The 18846-nt window shown below is 45.1% G+C and overlaps 1 protein-coding gene across 2 annotated transcripts in view; it reads left to right on the top strand.

The window, feature by feature from the left end:
* TAF7L (TATA-box binding protein associated factor 7 like) overlaps positions 1-18846 on the top strand; it is a 467210-nt gene that overhangs the window by 56057 nt on the left and 392307 nt on the right. The gene's annotated exons all lie outside the window — the stretch shown is intronic.

The following is an 18846-nucleotide window of genomic DNA, read 5'->3' as shown; positions in this document are numbered from 1 at the left end:
GTTCTTAAATAGAACGTATGGCCCAGGAGATACGAAGGATGAATTATTTTGAGAAATCTGTCTCTCTCAAAATGGGGCTTTGGCATAAGGTTTGTTTCAAGCTCGTATAAACGATTTGATCATCTTCCAATTTGATCTTTTGGGGTTCAGTATTTTTCAATTTGTCTGTCAGTCTGGATGTTTTGCTGGAAAAGTAATAGCCAATTAGTCCTAAAAAAAGGCCCTTAGATCTTTCTTTGTTTTTGGAGCGGGTGCATCACAAAGAGCTCTTAATTTCTCTTGTTGGGGTTGGACGGTGCCATAGCCTTTGAAAAACCCTAAATACTTTGCTGAATTTTGGGCCGGCTTGCACTTTTTGGGATTAGCGGTTAGCCACGATTTTCTTAATACTCTCATTATGGTTTAGAGATGGTGTAAATGATCTTGCCATGTCCTACTGTGTATTAACATATCATCTATAGAAGCTCCGCAAAATTCAGAGTAAGACTGTAAAATTGTATCCATAAGTCTCTGGAATGTCGCAGGATCCGCATGTAATCTAAAAGGTAGGACTTTAAAATGGAACAACCCCATGGGAGTGGTGTATGCAGTTTCTTTCTCATCAGGCCCATGCAAAGGAACTTGCCAATATCCTTTTGTAAGATCGAGAGTTGAAAGGTATACATCATTACCCAGCTGATCTATCAAATCGTCAATACAAGGCATTGGATAAGCATCAAAGGCTGAGATATGATAGTTTATTTATATAGCGCCTATACACAATGTGTTTCTAAGTGCTTCAAGGCAAGGGAGGGAACAAGGGAAAATACAATGACATTCTTACAGGCCATGAACAGTAAAGCTGTGAAATTGACTATCGTACTCAGCCTGACGACATTTCAGATAGTGCAAGAGCTAAGACATAGATAAGGAAGGGAGGAGGAGAGTGGAAGGAGATGGAAACGGACAGGTGACTACCGTACTAGGCCTGACGACATTTCTGGTAGAGCGGAGAAAAACAAAAGATGAGCGAGAGGGGTGCAGAAAGGGAGGGGAGGAACAAAAAAAGTGACTATCGTACTAGTCCTGACAACATTTCAAATAGTGCTGGAGGGGGTGGGGGGGACAGTAAGGGGTGGGGGGAAGGAGACAGACAAGGTTGCTATCATACTAGGTCCAGTGACAATTCTGATAAAGTATAGAAGAAAGTAAGGGGAGGAGGGAAGGAGGTAGGAAAGGGGGAGAAAGGGAAGAAAGGGAGAGGAGGAGAGAACAGAGAGTAAGCAGTCAAAAAGAGTGGAGAAGCAAGAGGGGAGAGAGTTTACAATTGCAGATGTCAGTAGGAACACATAATGTTGCAAGCCAGCATACAAGATGAAGATGGGAACAGCATGATTCAGGGCCACCATGAGTACAAGATGCAAATGAAGTCCAGCATGGCATTAATTTTATGAAAATCTATACAGAATCTCCAGCTCCCATCAGGTTTTGCCACCAATACAATGGGGGAGGACTAAGGGCTATTTGAGGGTTAAATGATGTTAGCTTCTAGAATAGTTTTAATTCCTTTAATGATGGTCTCTTTCCTAGCCTCAGGTAAACGGTACTGTTTCAAGTGTACTACTTTACCTATGGTAGTGCCGATATGATGATAAATCCATTTTAATCTCCCAGACTTGAACTGCATTATAAGATCATATAAATCTTGTTTCTGATTGTTATTGAGCTCCGGTGATATTAAGGCTTTGTTTTCTGTATCTTCTGGCAGAAGGCAAGATAATATAACCATAATATATTCCTTTCAATAGATTGATATGGTAGACTCGTGTTTTAAGACGGCGGTCTGGTTGTGAGCTCTTGTAGTTACCTGGTCCTGTTTGTTCCAATATTTCATATGGTCATGCCATTTGGACACAAGTTTATTTAATAAGACAAGTTACTTTTGACCTATAGTAAAAGATTGGAGACATTTATTTTTTAATTTTTTTTAATCATAGGAGGCCTTTTGTTGTTCTTGTGCCTTAACCATGTGAGTCTGTCAAAAAAAGGTAGCAGGCGCTCCTCTCTAGAAAGAACATGGCATGATAACCTGTTCAGAGATGAGAGTTTGCAGCACACGCTTTTTGCTCACTGTACCTTTCACAGATGGGAAATATCCATTTGCGTATCAGTCTTTGTCCCGCACAAATGGGCAGTCCAGCACCGAAATGCTATGGCAATTCCTCTCTGAACAAGAATACCAAATGCAACCCCATACACATGTTTCAACCTTGTTGGGCCTCATCAGTGAGGTGAAGCTGTGCCTCTCTGAGCATAGTGAGCAGGAAGTCCACGTCTGGTTGCCCCCAGGTAACTCGGGGTGACCAACCTCTCATCTCAGAACAGGTTATCATGCCATGTTCTTTCTGGAGAGGAGCGCCTGCTACCTTTTCTGTGAGTCTGTACCAAAGATCTTACATCCGTCTTATGTTCTTTCAACCGGTTTGCAGTCTGGTATAATGGAATTGGGGGCCTCAGTTTCTCAACATATCTAGGACATCCCTTGGTTCTTGTCCATAAAAGAGTTCAAAATGCGTAAAATCCTGTTGGGGCCTTAGGGGTTTTCCTGACTGCAAGCAAGGCCCAGGGTATCATTTGATCCCAGTTCTTACCATCTTGCTCAACTAACTTCTGGAGAATGGTTTGGGGGATTTTATTAAATCTTTCTACCAAGCCATCTGTCTGGGGATGATACACTGATGTTCTGAGAGTGGTAATGTGTAACAGTTATTTAACTTCCCCCATAGGTTTGCTCATAAAAGTAGAGCCGTGGTCGGTCAATATCTCCTTTGGAAACCTTACTGTGCGAGGGGGAGAAAAAATGGATTAAATGTTTTAAGTGGTGTTGTGTTGGCTCTTAATGGGAAGGTCTCAGGATAACATGTGGCATAATCTACTATGACTAAAAGGTATTTATTGTCCAATCTGGACATTTCTAGGGGTCTCATAATATCCATACCAATCCGGTAAAATGGAACCTCCATTAATGGCAATGGATTTAAAGGAGTAGGAGGTGGTGGTATGTGTGTGCTAGTTTTCTGGAAGATTACACAGGCTTGAACAATGTTTTTAACATCAGCATGAATTCCTGACCAATAGAACTTCTTAGTTCTATGTGCTTGGGGTTTGCCCTGTCCCAAATGACCTTCCATTGGATGTGAATGGGCTATCTCTAGGACTACCCGTTTCTGACTTTAAGGGACCACCGACTGGGTTTTTTCTAGGCCCTCTGAAGTGATATCTCCCCTATAAAGAGGCCCGTGTTTCAACAAGAAAAAAGGTCACTTTTCCCACAGCCCTCTGGCTCTGATATCACTTGTAATAATGCTTTAGCTAACAAAGGGTAATTTCTTTGGGCAAAGAGTAAGTTGGAGAGGGTCTCCGGTTCTTCCTCAGCTTTTCTGGTTTCAGGGCTGGGAGGTCCATCAGACATTTCGTCAGCCTCCCCAAAACCTTGAATCCCTCGGTCTATGCTTTCCTTCCCTGATTTTAACCATTTGCTTTTTCAAGCACTGCTTGAACAATCTTGTCCCCTTGGTTAACTTGGAATGGGTCCTTTTTCATGGTTTTGTAGCAACACCTTAATATCACCTCTAAAGTCTGGGTCTATCACTCCCGCTTAATACATCAATTCCAAATTTCCCTCCCAGCCTTGACTTGGGTGCCAGTCTAATGTATGTATCATGGAGTGGAATCGGTATTAGATCAGTGGCTATTAATCTTCTTTCACCTGGAAGAACTGCTCATCCGTACTACTACAGATATCAAACCCGATGTGGCCATTGCTCTGGCACTTGGCATTTCAAATTTCCTACGCTTGTATCAGTTGAGCTGCATCCCATTTCTGACACCATTTGTGAAGGCACAATGAAGCAAGACACATTTCATGTTTAAAGTAAAAGACTTTATTATATCAAATGTCAGGATGGTAGAAGGCCTATCTTGTCCTATTCTAAGGTGGGATTTCCCTACCTGAATGAAACTTGGGAACGTCTGAGTCAGAGAGTTCAACTTAAATGTTTGTCTGTGTCCCAAACCTATCCTTGCCCTCACAACTAAAGCAAACCAAAGTGTAGGGATGTCAAAAGCAATAGAAATTGTGTTCAACGCAAAAGTTCTGTTGTGCTTCCAGCTTCCTTTTAGCTCCCCTTCCCCAAGTATAAGACAGCTTCACGAAAAAGTCTCAAGATTACCTTTATCCAGTTGACAGTAATACGGTTCAATATAGTTCCAAACCAATCCTCAGGGTTCCCTTCCCCAAGTTCCAAGCAACACTGACGGAAATCAAAAGGTCTTGAGGCTTCGTTCTCAAGACCACCTAATGTAGCTTCTCAAGCCTCAGGGTTCCCTTCCCCAAGACTTTCTTCATTATCACAATGTCTTTGAGTTTTCAACATGTAGGGCTTACTGGTCTAAACACGGTCCACCCATTACAGGTCGTGCAACCAGGATCCCTGACTATTGGCCTTTTGGCTTTGATGTGTAGATTTGCAATCATCTGGCTTTCTTATTCAGCCTCCTGGCTTTGCGATCACTTGTCACACATCCTTTCCAGTCTTTGGCCTTGTCACTCAGCATTCAATCATAAAAGTTCAGTTAAGGGTGTTCCTCACACCCATCTTCTTATAACTATGTCACACTTGTGCCCTTTTCCTGTAGTTCGTTCTCCCCTGGGCTTTTGGATATTCTCTTTAGTTGCTTGGTTTGCCTAATTTCAGGGTTTCAATTAATTTTAGTGTTTGTTAAGATCATACCGTTTAATTATAAAGTTCCAATCAGTACGGTATTCCATATTCATTGGTTTTGCTGTGTTTCATGTTCTATTTAATTCGGTATTCAAGAAGCATTGTTATGCTTAATTTTTAAAGTTCCATTTATTTCGGTATTTAGTAAGCATTGTTTCCACTAAATTGTATCATTCGGTATTCAATTTATTTTTGTAGGAGTGCCCCGGTATGCATGTGTCCTCTGACTCCCGCCTGCTTGTGGCTTCTCCGATCGGTGGTTCCCTTTGCTTGTCCTTTCCAGCTGAGGTCGGGAAAATCGCCCTTTCGCACTCCGCTGGTCTGCCATGTGTCTGCCTTCACACACTGGCGCCCAGAATGCAGTTTTCTGGATTAAGACAGCGTCCTCTTCTCCGGTTGCTCTCTCGCAGTTCCTGCTGCAGAGCACAGTTCATGGAGGCTATCGGACTAGCCCAACTTATCTGGCCCGCCGGCTGCGGACTGTGTAAGTCTTCTGGGTAGTTTGCCGGCATCCTGGCTCCTCATCTGGTCCCACAACTGCACCTCATCTGAAGCACAGTTCTCTCCTCACAGGTCTCCTTCTTGCGTCCTGCTACGCTCCATCAGTCTCTTTATACACCTGCAGCCCCTTTACAGGCAGCAGGTGTGGATCTTCAATGAGACTTGCCTGACCATAATTAAAGGGACATGCCTGACCCCTAAAGCACCCTGCAGGCATCTTCCTCATCCCAGTACCAAAGTGGGGAAAGTGTGTAGTCTCCATTACTCTTAGTTGTTTCTTCTTCGTCCCAGTACTGTCAGGTGTCATACATGGGGTAATGAGGGGAACAGATACCATGTCTCAGGGTACCCCACTCCCAGTTCCCAAGGACCCTCCATCCAGGTGATCCTCTCACGCTTCTCCACCCCCTGGGTCGGGGATCCAAGAGCGATGGCCACCTGAAAAGAGCATCCCAGGATCGTGGGAGTGAGAATACCCTCCGGTTTCTAACAATAGTTATTGGTCTAGAACATGCAAGTCAAGTATGTGGGAGGGGGTCAGGAAGGTGTGAGCTCCAGCAGGATCGGTGAAGAAGTGTCTTGTGTGTGCGCTCAATCTCAAGCACCTAATGTAAACCACCATATCACATATCCACAGTTACTCTCTTCTATACACCACCACTCAACTAGAACACAGCGATACTATGACACATTCGGTATAGCTGTTCTTATACCAACACCTCGTCTCATACTCCTCATCACCCTAATTAAACACAGCTGGCTACACACCCGCCAGACTAGGCGTTCTCCTCAGGCCTAACACAGCCAGAATCGGTCTGGATAACACCCTGCCAGAACGAACACATACTCATGATCTCCCAAACACCACACCTACCGCTAAAAAGCAGCTATCATACGAATGCCACACCTGCTGCACACATATCCGGTGCTCACACGCACCTTATGACTCTCTCTTTCTACTGACTTGAACTACGATTCCCGAGGGCGTTCAACCTACCAGCGCCTTGAGATCATACCAATGGTACATAAGGCGCTATATAAATGCAAACTAACATAACATAAATGACAGATACATCATTGCGTTCTTCAGGTCCCTGTTTTTTAGTTTAAGTCGCACCAATGAAAATGACAGACTGCCCTTTTGGTTAGATGTGAATTTGTATTTATTTTATTTGTATAGCGCAGACCAGGCCCGGAGGCTACCGGGCGCATTTCTTAAGGCAATGGTTACATACGTTGCATACAATGATGATATATCAACAATAAGTAAGGCATAGAAATAGACATGTGTGGGTGGTACATGGAAAGTCAAGTAATGCATCCTTACTGATGTTATTGCAGCACGTTTTAGTAAGAATCTTAGGCATTGGAGGAGGCGAGCCAACATTTGGCTTTGTGTTTGAAAAGGTTGAAGGAGGGGAGGTTTCTGATAGTCAAGGGGACAGTATTCCACAGTTTGGCTGCCAGGACTGGGAAGCTAGACCCACCGGCTGTTTGGAGCTTGTATCTGGGTATCGTTCGGCTCTGATTCAGGGTAGATCTAAGTGATCGGACTGGAGTGTACATCGTGAATCGTGAGGAGAGATACGTGGGGGCCAGATTGTTCAGGCATTTGTAGGTAAGGGTAAGCGATTTTAGTGAGATCCTTTGGGTGATTGACAACCAGTGAAGGTTCTTCCTGGTATCCGAGATGTGTGCAGATCTGGGGATATTGAGGGCTGTCCTGATGGCGTTATTTTGTATAATTTGGAGCTTGTCTAGGTTACACTGGTTAGTGCCCTGGTACAATGCATTGCAATAGTCAAGTTTAGACATGACCAGGGTCCTAGCCAGGGTAGTGCAGTTATGTGAGGAGAGGAGAGGACGACAGGCTGTGATCAACTTGCAGGTATAGGCGGCGGCGGCCGCAACTGCATTGGTTTGTCTGTGAAGGGAGAGGGTGGAGTCAAGGTAGATTCCAAGTGTTTTTGTGTCTTTAGAAACTTTAGTTATGTTTCCATCAATGTTAAAGGAACTAAACATAGGGTTCAGTTTGTTTAGTCTTTGCTGAGTACCTAGGATGAGGAGCTCTGTCTTGTCATCATTGAGACAGAGCTCATGTTGGGCCATCCAAGTTTGAATGACATGGTAGACATCGTTCAAGGCTTTTGAGTCTAAAGTGTAATCACCCGTGATGGGGATGAGTATCTGGGTGTCATCCGCATAATTTGTGTAGGTAACACCCAGGTAATCAAGCACATCGAATAAGGGTTTAGTGAATACATTATAAAGGGTGGGGGAAACGCACGATCCTTGGGGGACTCCGCACGGGACTGGTGCGGGTCAGCCGCGGAGGTGGGCGAGAATACCCTCATCTGTCTGTTTGCCAGGAAGGATTGAATCCAGTTTGTGGCCATGTCAGAGAAGTGAGCTGCAGTTTTCAGGTGGTGACAGAGGATTTGGTGATTAACCAGATCAAAGGCAGCAGATAAGTCTAGTAGTAGTAGCATGGCAGGTTTACCTTTGTCTTTGATATCCTCGATTTGGGTCTTGAGATCAAGGAGGGCTGTCTCCGTACCATGCTTCGGTCTGAAGCCGGATTGTCTCATGCCTAGTAGGTTGTTTGATTCCAGATAGTTCTGTATCTGAAGATAGGCTGCTCTATCTAAGATCTTTAGCAGAAAAGGGACCGTTGTGATGGGTCTATAATTGGTTGGAACCTCCGGGTCTAAGGTGGGTTTTTTTAGGAGAGGGATAACCCAAGCATCCTTTAGGTTATTGGGGACCACTCCCGATTGAAAGGAGGCATTGATGAAAGAGGTTATAAAGTCTGGATACAAGGAGTTCTTATCCTTCTGATACTTCAATTCCCCTAATTTACGGGCTCGCCTTAATATCCTGTCTTAGTATCCCGTTGCTGTCTCTGTAGTTCAGTAGGCAATCGTCAGATGAGGATTCTGGGTGGATACTCACAAAAATTGAGAGGATAGCAGAGGGTCGTGGAGCACTTCCTTGATTAATGACTGAAAGTTTTGATGGTACCTGCACGGATACATTCAGGTAAGCCCATCACTGTTTATTTCTTATTGATCTCACCTCCAGTTTTAATTCTTGGCTTGGATCCCTTTCATGTCCTGTTGCACTGTTCGTATTATGTGGCTCACTTCCGAATGGGTACCTTTCAGGATACCTACTCAATATTCAACTTCAGAGATGCATCCACTTTCTTTTTAAATGCTTTGTTGCATCATGTTGGCCTTATAAATGAGGTTATCTAGTTTGCTATTAACCGAGCCAGACCCTGTCTTCATTTTAGTTAGGATAATTGACAATTCGTACGTGTTTATATGTTGCCCAGGCCCCAGCATGCCGCGTGTTTCGGGCCTGGAGGTCTCGACCATCGCACCAGAGTCACTGGTCGACGCCATCTCGGAGACCAGAGCTTTACATCTCAGTCTGCTGGGGAGATCTTTGTTCATGAATGGCAGCTTTGATCGCTTCTAGTCCCCCCCAATCCCCCCAAAGCCGTGGAGGGGTAAGTCATCCAGCAATTCTGTGGCTGTGGTCAGGAGGGGTGGGGGAGGGATACCCTGGCTGCCAGATCTGAAATGGACAGGACATGAGCATGCCTGCTGATGTCCCAGAAGGGGTGCTGAGTCTCCCCATCATGTAAATGTCTTCATGTGCTGGAGCCTTTAAAAGCTCCAGCTGCTGCTGAATGCCCCAGCCGGGGGTCCACCCCACAGAAGAAGTCCAGGGGTACACCAAAGGGGTGCAGGTTGGCGAGAACTGTCTTCTGGGCCATGTCTCCCCCGCACCACCCTTTCACTCCAAGGGCTTCACCTGTAGCAGTGCATGGCTTGGCTAAGCCATCCAACGACCTTGCTGTCTCATGCAGCTTCTGTACGGGGGTTGGGCACTTCTGGGTCAAAAGTCATGGGAGACGGAAATGATGGGTCGACTCTACGAGGAGTGAGCGCTCCACTGTAGGCCATCCCTCTTGTCCTAACTGCTACCCATATGGGACAGCCAGGCTACCTGCGGCAGTCGTGAGGCTCCCACGTTCGTGAGGGCGGCTGGGGTCAAAGTGTGGGATCCCACCAGTAATCCTCAGTTTGCCACAGCAGGGTTTTTTGTGTCCTCAGTTGGCGAACCCTGTGGACACTAAGTTGAGAAGCTGGTGGGAGGGACCGTGTCATTGCAGAATGCCTCACCAGGCTCGACATCCACCTGTGGGGACCGGTCGGGCCTCCGGTGACAGCTGCCGGTTTCTGCGCTGCTGTTCGCTTCTAGGATCATAGTTTTGGAGCGCCACAGTTGATATTTTGTGATCCACCAGTGTGGAGCTTCCAGGGCTCTCTGGTATATGCCTGGCCTTGCAAATGCTTAAAAATCCTCCTAGACCTGTTGGGTGAGTTACTTAGTTTACATACTCGACCTAGGGAACTGCACTAGCCGCAAGGGAGCGGGTGACAAAATATTTCCCAGCGCTTTTTTGTAAAATAGTGCATGTCACCATAAGCATACAGCGTGTTTGATGGCGAGTATGGGGATGTTAGAAACTTATTTTCCATTTACTGCAAAGTCGAGTATTATGCAAATGTTACTTGCCCTTCATAAAAACTACTCGCCAATGCTAGTGGACTAGTAGATTTTGTAAGCCCTGTATGCCAATGGGCTCTATTCCTTGCCGCTTTGCGCGGAGCCGAAAGCTGGGGGCCATTGTCGGCAAGCATGCCACTTAATGCAGCCCGCAGCCCTTTTTACCATGCTGTACAATGGATTTGTCTGCTTTTTAAGCACCCCGTTTTGGTGCTATAGTTAATAAATCACCCTATACTAATGTTATGGAGTATGCTGGTGTCAGGTGTAATATAGTTTTGGCTTCACCAGGGGTGCAGCCGATATTATCACAGTAGTCGCCCAAAGTAACTTTTATGGTAGCCATTGGATACTAATTTATTTTTAACTCCTTTTAACTTTTGGCCACATCTCTGTTTAAGGAAACCACAAGGCAAGCCTAAATGAGCAAACACAGGCTTTCTCCTAGACCAGCCCTCCACCCTCTGTAATGGTTCAGAATGGTTTAGCGTTGTCAGTTTCCCAAAAAATGCCAATATGCAAAATGTGTGGGTGGACCTGGTTTTTAGGGGCCTGTATTGCTCTCCTCTGAAAAGTGCACGGAACTACCATAAATCACCAATGCAATTATAGAGCAAATACTTCAACCCAAAAACAGACAATAATTCACAGCCACGCACCCTTTAGAAGATAATCAGCTCTTTACGGCTAGTTATTCAAAGATTACAAGTACATCGAAATAACTCATAAAACTAACATGGACATAGACCACAGAAAAAGTAAAGAAGTTAAAGAAAGAATACATCACCGTGACCGTATTATCATTCTTCATCTCGCCCATTTACGGCTGGAAGACCCCGAGGACAGCCAGGACGAGAGTGCCACAGCTCACAGGGAGGCCAGACGGAGCATCCTTCTCTGGCTGAAGTCTCACCTGACCCCTCCAGGTTTCCGCCTATATAGGCACTCCAAAAAAAGGAGTTAATTCTCGAACCTTCTGGAATTGCATCTGCGCAGTTGAGGGACAGCCGTCGGTTTCCAGCTGGGTCAATCGAGAGCTCCCACCCCCCAAGGAATGCAGGGCCTCCCTGCTCTAAAAACATGCTCCACGGAGAACAGTTTCCCAGCAGAAATGACCTTGACTTCATACCAAGTTTGAAAAAAGCATGTTTGTCTCAGCACTGTGAATCTAACACTTCAGCAAAATGTGTGCAGCCTTTCACTGCGGAGTGTATCCAACATGGCTCCGAGCACTCCCAGAATGCATTGTGCTCCCGCGCCATTTTGAACTAAGCATAAATTGAGCAGAACAGGGCCGAACCTTTGTGGTTCTGCCTGCTGTGTGATTGGAGGGCTGGCTTGGGCCAGCACATGAATGAATGTCTTGGGGGAGAACCTGAACCTTCCACAAGTCTGCTATCATTTGGCTGGTGTACTTCCTAGTATTGATAAATAATGTTTGCCACAAATCTGTGCTGTTGGATTTTTAAGCCCCACTCTAATTATACTGGCAGAACCCTGTGCCCTCTCCCATTGCTTCAGTGTCTTCATTTGACTGCTGGATGTCTTTTCTGGGCTTTCCGCCCCATTGGATGTCAAATGATGGGACTATTTCTGGGCCTTTTTCCGGCTGTCTTCTTGGTCATAGTCCCTTGAGGAAGAAAAGCTTCAGCACCCAAAAACATGGTGGGATACCTCTACCCCACTTCTGCTTTTTTTGTTTGGCCTGTCTTGGGTCGCCTCCACTGTTTCCCCCGTCATGGGGCTGTTTTCAGCTGGTTGATTTCTCATTTATGCCCTTTGAGCAATATGTCTTACTGGTGCTTTCTCTATCATTGCTTTCACTTCTGGCTGGCGGATCACCCAACGTGGTAAGGCTGATTATTCATCTTTTGCATCATTGTTGGTCTGCTGTTCCAAGACCCTGGATAACTGTATCCTGTAACTTGCCTTGCAAAAAAGAAGTTCTTTACTTTCCGGGTTGTTTCAGGTTTCCTGAGGAGAGCTTTCCGAACTGTGCTTACCCCTGCGTTTGGGCTGGTGGGTTATTCTTTGCACTTAACCTCAAGTGTCCCTTGGGTCTGAATTGTGTTTCTGCAGGTCATCTTTTACCACGGTTCGACATTTAAATGCATTGTCCGGAATCCTAGTGACTACTGGATCTCCACTGGCATCCCCTGGGGTTGGTTGCTGCCTTTTCCCCATGACTATAGCTCTGTCTATTGGATTCATCCCATTTATTCACATGGGACACTTTCACTTTAACCAACTACAAGCTCCTTTAAAAGGGACTTTTACAGGGGAATTACCTGTACATCTCCCAGCTAATTGGGAGACTTGGAACAGGGTCTTTACCTTATGGTAAAACCCCTTCTCCGAGCCTCCTCGGAAGCAGGAAACCGCCATCTTGAACGTTTGGATTCAAGTGTGTGCCTATGCTCACTTTCACCTCCTTTTCCCCCTCGGGCCCTTATCCCCAAGTTCCACATCCCTCCCCCCACCCCCTCATCCCTGCCGCCCTTACCTTGCGCTCCTTCACCGGCACCAGGAGAACCCTGTCTTTCCACATAGGTGTCCGTTTCAAGATGACACCCATGTGTTCGGCTATTCAGAGTTCTCGGACTCATGTTATATGCAGGTTGAAACATAGGACTCACTGGTGTGACACAAATCCATCTGAGAAATGCCTGCCATTAGTCACACAAGGTAGACTGCACTATTAGTATGATTGTGCATGTTTGGCTCCCAGGCAAATACTTAAGGACGGTCTGTAAAGCATCCCCATTGGACATTACTTCATGTTCGCTCACAGTGCCTATGTTAAGGTCCTGGTGTTGCTGGTTCAGAGGTAGTATTTTGTTCGGTCGGTTGCAGTGCCCAGGCATCTGTTCCAGACAGCTTTCCAGAGGACCAACCAAACGAAAGATAAAAATGGTTAGAGAGCAGGCCACCCCGGGATCAAAGGAGTGTTGCAACGGGAGTCGCCAAGGTCAGGCAGCGACAGGCGATCTTCAGTGGACGAAGAAAGGAGCAGGCACGGTCATCTTTGGGTGCTGGCCACCTTTATTATCCATTTGTGGTAAATGCAAAAGGGCACATGTTAAATGTTCCACAAATATGAATGTAGCCACAAGCGTGTCTAAGGCACACTGTAAAAGTCCCCCAGCTCCGCAGCTTTTTCCAAAGATGTTCTCTGTCAACCTGGTCAAAGGCCTTAGATGGTTTTACCCAGGCCCCATAAAGTGGAGATTCATTTTTCACCATTGTGTTTTCACTGATCGGGTTTAAGACAAGGCCGTTCAAACTAGTTGAATGACCCTGTCTAAAACCTGTTTGGTTCTGTAAAAAAATCTCTTTACTCTCCACCCAACTTGTAAGCTCCTTTTTATCAAAGGACTGCTAAAAATCTTACTGTCTATGTCAAAGAGGACAATCAGACGATAACTGTCTGGATTCAGAGAGTCGCCCCGCCCTTGAAGAATGGTATGATTATCGCTATTTTCCATGACAAAGGAAACCTACGTTGCCTAGTTATTGCTTGGAAAAGTTAGTTTAGAATTTAGACCAAATGCCCGGATCTTTTTTCTTTCCAAACTTTATTTTCATTTTTTGCAAACAAATGGGATTACAAGTCATCGGAATATCACAAGCTCAATTCTCTGTAACTTATCATATCATAGCAATTTTAAGCCAAGGTTGCCATTGCGCATAGATTCTCAGAGTGTAACCATAATGATAACATTAACAACTTTTACCCCTTCCCTCGCCCTCTCCCCTAACTGGGATGGTTCCGATATCCGTGTCGATGGTTAATCTTGTCTGTGGTTTGTTCATCCTTTAGAGTACTCGATTACCTTGGCTTTGTCTATAGCATCATTCACCTTGCTCATCTAAGAGGCTTCATTTCAGGATCGCTCTCATTGGCCTTGGTCTGAAGTAGTAAGCTTCCCTGTCTTTGACAAAGTCTATGAACAGGTCCCATATTGCCAAACATTTCTGATGCTTTCCCTCTGTCAGGGCTCCCACATTTTCCATTGCTAATATGGTCCATATTTTGACCCACCAGCATGCTATCACTGGACCCTCTGGGTTTTTCCAGCTTTGGGCCAGGGTCATCCTAGCTGCCATTAATAATTGAGTAATGAGGGCAGCGTTATTTCCTGTCGCCGCATATATTCATTCTACTTAAGCTCCCAATAGGATTATCTTGCAGAGAGTACTGCTGTGATTGGTTTCTATCTGAGCAATAACCGACCAAACGCTTCTTGAGTTGTTTTCATTTACCAACCACAGCTTTACTTCTCCATCATGTTGTAGATGTCACCTTTTAGACCAATTTTTATGTACTTGGCGTGCTTCGTCCCCCCCTCCCACCCCCCCAAATCTCCATTTTGTAGTTAAATAGACTCGGTTGTTCCCTATTCAACCTTCTTAATTTCAGACTTCGCTCCCTTTTTTTTTTCTTTTGGGTTTCTTTGTCAAAGCAGTGTAGATGAACTTGCTTCTTAACCTGCACAGTTTCACTTGGTGGAGATATAGACCAGATAAATTCAACAAAGCTCACCGAATGGCAGCTTTCCAAAAGGACACAGTCTGTTACTTCTAGTTTAATGTAAGTTTTATTTTTTTCCCCCCCTCCTGCCTATATTTCACTAGCCTTATTTTCCCTTTATTATTGACTTCAATGCCTTGGGAATATATAGCAGACGTTACCATTGACAGGTCCAGGAATAACAGCTCGAGACAGGAGTGGTCACTCGCTCCATCTTGTTTTATAACTAAAGTGGAGTGCCGGGAGAGGAGACTGGGTGAGATGAAAATATAATCTAATGTAGATGACAAATCACCACGATACCAGGTGGCATTTGCATCTGATTTTTTTCCCCAGTTGACCCATTCAGCATTTTCAGGCCCAAGAGTCCAAAAAATCTATCCAAAGTCCGCCCTTTTTTGATTTCTTTCTTCCTTGTCGGTGAACACCTTCGCCCTCCTCCCCCAATTTTGCCCGAATATTTGCTCTCTCATTTTCCTGGATTTAAATATACTGGAGCCCTGCGTGTTCCAACTCACTAATCTAATATCTTTGTTGAAAGACTCCCATCTTCCTCTTGTTCGTCCCAATCCTTGGTAGATTTTTCTAAGGAAAAGGGGTTTGAATTTAGGGTTGTTGAAAAGTGGATTTCGAGGAAAGAGGGGTAAAACTTATGTTGGATTTTAGGGATGCTCTTTGTTTTCCCTGATGGTTTCGCTTTTTCCTTACAGAAGGGTACTGAGTTATGATGGGACTCTGTTGACAATATCCCATGACAACTGAGGGGATGTTGGGTAGGGGTGTATTGGAATGGGAGGAATACCATGTCTCACCCGAGGGCGTGCCTCCCATAGTCCCCAAGGACGCCCTGCCCAGGTGATCCTCCCTTGCTTGCCGGCCCCCAGGGTTGGGATCCAATAATGATTGCCCTCCCCTGGCCACCTGAACAAAGGATCCCCCAGAATAGTCTGGGAGAAACTACTCCGGTTTCTCACAGTTGCCTTGACTGCTCTGGCCTTTCTACTACTTGCAGATTCCTGGGGAGGAAGGAAAGCTCAGGGGCAACGTGTTTTTCTTGGACGCAAGACCATGCAGCACAACACAGTTTTGAATTGCGTCCTTAGAAACCACTCGTTGGTATTTAGCGTGTTATAGAAGAACAATTTTTTTTTTTTTTTTAAATGAGGCAGGAACTCAAAAGAAATGCCCATTACGTAGGTTGTTTTATCTGGGCCCTGGCAATAGAGTGTAAGGAAAATCCCATGAGCAGTCACCATTTAGCTTTCTCACTGCTGCTTCCTTCAAGTTTAGCTCTTTGTGGGTTGTCTTGATGAACGATTCTTCCATCATTGCCAGGTGTGATTTATTAGTCCAGTCATTTCCATGCAGTTTGCTTGCAGACCCTGTTATAGGCACGGCACCATTCAGGGCCGAGGGATCAACAAACAACTTGCAACTTAGGAAATGGGGTTTACACAAGTTTAGTTGATACATAAATGACCCCATGGTTTAGGATGTCTTGGATAAAAAGATAAAGAACCTTCACAGTGGAGCAATTCATCTATGAGGACTGAGGTTCATCAGTATGTCCCTCGCCTCATTGGTTTTCTCCCTTCTGGCTATCAAATAAATTGCTCAGTAAGTGGGGTAAGTGCTGCAGCTGTCATGAGCACATGTTGAATAGGTACTTCCCCGGCAGGACCTTTCTTCTCTTCGCCACTTCCTGCATTGCTTCTCTTTTCCCTCTATCCCCACTTCCTCCTGATCCCACCTTCAGCAAACTAGCCAGCTTCACCTCCCCCATTTGCTTTTCTTTTCCCTCTCTGGGTGATTCTGTTTTTTTCACACATCGGGAACTTCTGTCTCATTGCTCGGTTCATCCTGCCTCCTGCACACTTATCTTTTCCTGTACTCCTCTCTGGGTCTCTCTACTGCAGGACACCTTATTTATGTTCTCTCTCTCTCACTTGGTGTTGTGCCTCCCTTGTCCTTACTTCCCATCTCAGATTGTATTTCCCAGTTTGTTTCGTCCTCGCCACTGCAAAATTTTGGTGCACTACTTTGCCCTTCACAATTCTCTGGTCACCAGTGCAGCACTGTGCAATGTCCACACCTGGCTGATAGCAAGATCCTCAGATTGGCTTTCATATACCTTATCTGCCATCAAAGGGACAATGTGGGAATATGGGTTTCACAAATAAGCCAGAGACGGCAAACTGCTACTGGAATGCTGTTTATTTTCTGGGTCTGTTCTCAAGCCACAGTTGCTCTTTACATTCTTTCTCTTGGCTATACTTGTCTGTCACTTTTCTTCCAATATCTCCTTTTAGATCTCTTCTCATCTCGTATAGATTCGCCTTTTTAATAAGCCCAGGTGAAGTGTTGCTCTTCCCACACCACCACCTCTGTCAAAGGCTGGCAAAAGAATAAATCCATCTATTATCACAGGCTGTCATGTTAAAGCCCCTCGCCTCCCTTAATTGGGTAATGTCCCAGGAAGTTCTCACCCTCTCCACACATAGAAAAGAGCAGTTCCTGTATCCATTTTCCCTTTCCAATCTACCTGAATAGTTTGGGTGTGCATTCTGTCCAGGTAATATAACGTTTCTGTCCTGTTATATTTTCCTTCCTGTGTTATGCAGGGTAATGCTGGGTTTATGAACATTTTAGACTCCCGCTGCTTTGGCGGACTGGCAATTGGTTCCTGTTCCCTCCTTGTGGTGTCCTGGATGTTTTTTCACAGACACAGCAAACTTCTTTGCCTACACCTGTTTTGCAGCAGCCTCTGAACGGCATTACTAGCTTGACTGTCACTGAAGCGGCAACAATGCCCGCCGTGTCAGCGTATCTGTGGTCCGCCACCACTGCTGCGTCTCCCACTATGATGTTAAAGATTTCAATCAGGCGACACAGACCTTGGTCTCGGCCTCGTATGCAGCGCACGACTGAAATGCTTATCTTTTTTATATTGATTCAATATTGAGACGGTACACCACTCATAACACCGCCTTTTCAAATACCCCGGGTCACAATGGACCATGAGCCAGGCTGGTTGGTAAAATACAATATTTATTTTAAATTCAAAAGAAATCATACACTTTTTAATATGGGGCGGCATCACCAATGGGGTGATAATTACAATGAGAATGTGAGCAATGCACTGGGTTTAACCTTCTAGTGAAACATATACACAGCGGAATAGGAGCACTTTTTATTTAGGAAAGGTAGCACCCAAGTTAGAATTTCCCCCTGCAATGTTCCCTCAACCCACAAATAATCAATTCTGAGGGGATAAACAGAAGGAGCAGGTAATCGGGAATAATGGGCAAGAAACAGAATCCAAATCTGACGTTCCCTCCCCAAATAAGACAAAAACGGATTTTAAACCCCTTGCAATGTTATGAAATGACACTCTGAAATGCACAAATAAATAATGAATGTGTGCTTAAGAACCTTGAAGCAAATATAATTCCTCACTAAAGCAACAATGCAAATACACTAACAATCACAAAGAATGGATTACCAAAAGCATACAGTTCGAAAATGAGTGGAAAGTTTAAAACCGATTGCAGCAAAATGACACGTTGGAAACTTTGCAATTTTGCAATGCCCGCCTGAAACTACCCAAACGTTTTTCCATGAAAACGGGTCAAATGCACTGATTTGGAGTGCGGTTTTTAGGTTGGAGAATAGCTATAGATCACAGGTACAATATGGAAGTGAAATTAAATTGGATGAGTTATGCAAGATATAATAAGGTGCGCTTTGAGAAAACTGGAGCTGTGAAATAGAAAAGGAAATCGGTTGTGACAAGAACAGTTTTTTACTTTACACTAGAATATTCAGACTAGGCCACCAAAAAAGGACACAGTAAGCTCCAGGGTTGATCGTGAGTTCAACCCTCTCACCCCTGCGCCCAACCTTGGCGGAACCAGTCTGATCACTCGAAATAGGGCTAATGGCTTAGGATTACACAAGACAAAATTGCTAAAGGGATGACGCTAGCACTAGAAATCCAGGGCAGGGTTTCAATAATGATTCTGACAGTTTGAACAAGTAGCAGGGTAAGGATAGGATGACTTAGAGAGTAGGATAAGGACAAATAGTCCACTTTCAGTTTGGGATTTTGGACCGTCAAGGGTTCTGGTCACTACACGTCAGCACGCCTGGCAAACAGCTGGGCAGTTCTGGTCACCGGATGGCACTGGACTGGAATGGCAATTCTGGATAGCAGGTTTGCAGCGGGCATGCAGTTAATGGTATCGGGATGCTTCCCAAAAACACCACAGCTTTGCCCTTTGGTTATTTGGGAATTTTAGTGGGATTTCAGAAATGGGGCCTTTCTGGGATAGGATCAGCACTGCTTGTTTTGCAGTGGGCCCTGGAGTAGGGTCAGCGATGCTTTGGCCTTGTAGGTGGGATCTGGATGGATGGAACGGGAACGCAGTGCAGGAACGTCAGGAAGAGTGTGTCAAGAGTCTTGTCAGGGAC

Source organism: Ambystoma mexicanum, chromosome 5p (genome assembly GCF_040938575.1).
Source record: "Ambystoma mexicanum isolate Mex_15411 chromosome 5p, UKY_AmexF1_1, whole genome shotgun sequence".
NCBI lineage: Eukaryota > Metazoa > Chordata > Amphibia > Caudata > Ambystomatidae > Ambystoma > Ambystoma mexicanum.
This window is presented reverse-complemented; position numbering and strand designations above follow the sequence as displayed.